This window comes from Rhinolophus sinicus, chromosome 5 (assembly GCF_057876585.1).
Source record: "Rhinolophus sinicus isolate RSI-liver-muscle chromosome 5, RSI-T2T, whole genome shotgun sequence".
Lineage (NCBI taxonomy): Eukaryota > Metazoa > Chordata > Mammalia > Chiroptera > Rhinolophidae > Rhinolophus > Rhinolophus sinicus.
This window is the reverse complement of record NC_142505.1, coordinates 68,587,864-68,591,413: the sequence shown is the minus strand read 5'-3', so window position 1 is coordinate 68,591,413 and position 3,550 is coordinate 68,587,864.

Here is a 3,550-nt window from a genome sequence, read left to right as displayed (position 1 = left end):
CTGCCTGGGAGCTGGAGTGGGCGGGGCAGCCCCAGCATATAGTCCCATTGCCCAGAGCCAGGGTCCTGGCTCTACCCAGAGGCTGACCTGTGTGCTGGACAGTGGGCTGAGAGGGTCCAGTCCCAGGAGAGGAGCCCCCAGGCGGTGAGTAGGGAGGTGCTTGGAGAAGCACAGTGGGAGGGGGCCATGGGTAGCCCAGGTGGGGAGAGAGAAGGCAGCTGGAGTGCATCTGAGAAGACAGCTGAAGAAGGGCAAGCTCAGCCAGCCGGGATGTGCAGGGCACTTGCACACAAGCCCACTGCACTCCTGCGACCATACTGTCCATCGTGTGGCCCTTGCAGAAGCCAAGAGCCCCTACCACGAATGGGGCTACCCCAGGAGGGGTGGGATCCGCTCAGGCCATGGGACCCCCAGAGCAGGGCCGGCGGTAGGGACTGTGTGCCCATCGGGAGGGGGGGGGGCGACGTGGACCTGATCTGCCCACAGCCTCCCAGCTTCCAGGCCTCCTGGAAAGCCTCCACCCATCCTTCAGGGGCTGCTCCCTGAACACCTGCTGTGTGTTGCCCTGCCAGGCCCTGACGGTGCAGCTAGCGCCTCCTTCCATGGTCCCATCGTGCCAGGGCCCCCAGAGTCTCTCAGTGAGGTGACACGGGCTCTGCTCTGGCCTGTCCCATTGCTGTCCTCACTTTTTCCAACCTCCCCCTCCTCTCCCTCTTCCCCCATCTGCCTTTCCACCTCACCCTCCGTCTCTGAAGTCAGCTTGGAAAGGCAGGCAGGATCCAGCTGAATCCCTTTCTGTCTGAGACATTACCTAACCGCGCCTTCTTCTCTAATACCCAGCCATCTCCAGCCTCCCTCACCCACCCCCACTCCAGCAGAACCACACTGGGCTCCAACCCAGAATTGCATCTGGCCACCTGTTTGTGCGTCCTGGGCTACCTCCACACCTGTGAATGGTACCCGAGACCAATCAGCTGGAAACCATACTGAGCAGCCTCCCAACCTGAGCCCTAAGCCCAGTGGGCTCTTCTTTCCTCTTCCTCCTCACCCCATTGTACCTAGCCAGCAAACTTGAGGGACACCCTGTCCTATGGAACTTCTTGGGACCTCTTGCCTGCTCCCCCACAGGCAAGAAGCACCTTGCAACCTCATAGGTGTCTCTGCCCACCTGGCAGATGTGGTCGGACAAGGCAGGCCTTCCCCTGCCTTAGTTGCTGGACCGGGCCAGCGGGAGCTTCAGCTAGAGGAAGCCAGAGACAGAGCAGGAGACAACTGTCACTGTGCAAGGTGGGTGGCAGAAAGGAGAGCAAAAGCCCATCACTTCATCCTCACAGTGCACACATGCAAGCACAAACACACATGTACACACATGTACACACATGCACACACACAACCATGCACATGTGTACACACATGCACAGATGTATGAACCCAGCCCCTCTCACATACTTGCACACATGTACACATGCACACATGCGGACACAGACACATGCAAGACTAGCCAGATGCACAGGGCAGCTCCACCACACTCAGGATCCAGGATATAGGGGACACCTAGCTGTCCAGAGAGGGCTCCTTGGCAGGGGTCTGCATGCCGACAGGAGGAGAGTCAGTCCTGGTGGAGGCAGTCCACAGAGGCCTGTCCAGCCTATCCTGCCTGAAGTCCCGTTCTTCCCTGTGCAACCCCAGCCCCTGCCCTCCCACACTGGGTTGGTTTCAGCTACAGTTTCAGCTACCATTGCCCAGGAAGAATGGCCTCATTCAAGCCACCTGTTCCCCATGCCTGGTCAGCTTGCAGCCCTCTCCAGCTGGGCACAAAGGCCTGAGCCGCCCACCAATCTCTCAGTAGCAGTACCCAAGGAAGCCTTGGTTTCCACAATGTGCACTGAGGAGGAGCTGGCCCCCCAGGTAACCTAGGTGATGGGATGCCCCACGATCCCCTCCACCCTGCGGTCTACCCCCATCCCACATTCCTCACCTGAAGAGCTAGTGCCTGGCTGAAGGATTTCACAGGGATGCCTGGTGACCTTCAGCCTGGCAGAGGGTCCAGTGCCAGGAGGCACCTCTCAGCCTCTTCATGGTGGTGTCCATGGGATGGAGAAGAGGTGCTGCAACCCTCTGCCTGGGCACAGAGATTAGGCGGGTAACCCTACATTCCTCTTCAGGGGACTCAGGGGGCTCACATGGCACTGGAGGTGGCAGGGAGGCAACCTCCCGGGAGATGGCCTACCACCAGGGGTCCGGTAGGGCAAGCCACAGCTATGGGGGACACATGAGGTGGCTCAAGGGAAGACAGAGGCCAGGAGGGAAGGTGGAGGGGTCTGGGGACACACTCGAGGGAGCTGTAGTGTGCCCGGAGCACCCCAAACTCAAAGCAGGTACACAGATGGACTGACAGGCCATGCTGGGGACTCAATGCTGTGAGGCTGAGGAACCTGCTTCTGGAAGAAGCTGCGTACTTGGAGCAGGAGGAAGAGCTGGGGCCCTGCGAGCGTCCTGAGAGCAGGCTCAAAAGCCCCCTGTAGACTCCTAGGGAAGGGAGAGGGCATAGAGGCAGGTTCCCAATGTGCTGGGAGATCTGCTGCCCCTCCAGCGCCCTGGAGGCCTCTCCCCACTGCCCCACGAAGAATGTGGGCCTTGAGGTGGGGGGAAACTTGCCCAAGAAAGTGAAGCCTTGTTTCCTAAAGATCAAGAGAAGGGGGTGTACTTGTCCTACCCACCCAGCAAAGACCTTACTCCTCCTCCCAGGGCCCGCTCCTTGCCCTAGGTCTCCAGGACTGCCATCGATAGAGCTGTGTCCCCCCAAATTCACATCCACTTGACTCTCAGGATGGGACCTTCATTGGAAATAGGGTCTCTGCAGACATACTGTTAATGACCTCAAGATGAGAGCATTCAGGATTGTGTGTGGATCCTACATCCCATGACAGGTATCCACACAGGGACAGAGGGGAGAAGACATGGAGAAGGGAGAAGTCACGTGATGAGAGAGGCAGAGACAGGGGTGATGCAGCTGCAAGCCCAGGGATGCCGAGAGCACTGGCAGCTGGGAGAGGCAAGAAGGATCCTCCCCCAGAGCCTCCAGAGGGAGTGTGGCCCTGTGACAGACACCTTCATCTTGGACTTCTGCCTCCACACCTGGAGGCCGACAGGGACTCTGGTAGAGATAAGAGTCTCGAGGCTCACACGGCCGTCCCAGGAGCACAGTTCGAGGGTGTGCTGTGACAAAGGCCAAGCTGGAGGTTGCCGACATCATGAGAGAACCCATGCAGCCACTCAAGTGACCAGGGACCTCAGATGGGGTCTCTGCACATGAGAGCTGTGGCCTCACCATGTTTGAATGGGTTGAGCTAGATTGTGCCTGGTCTGTGAGAGATACTCAACTCCCTCAACACCCATGAACCCAGACCCTCCTGCCCCAAACTCCTCCCTGGGGCTCTACTCCCCGAGCTCTGCACCCTCAGGCTCATCTTGTTCATTCTCCTCCCACAGACCCTCCCCTCCCTCAAGCTTACCAGAACCACTCTGAAGTCAGCGGACTGAGACGGGC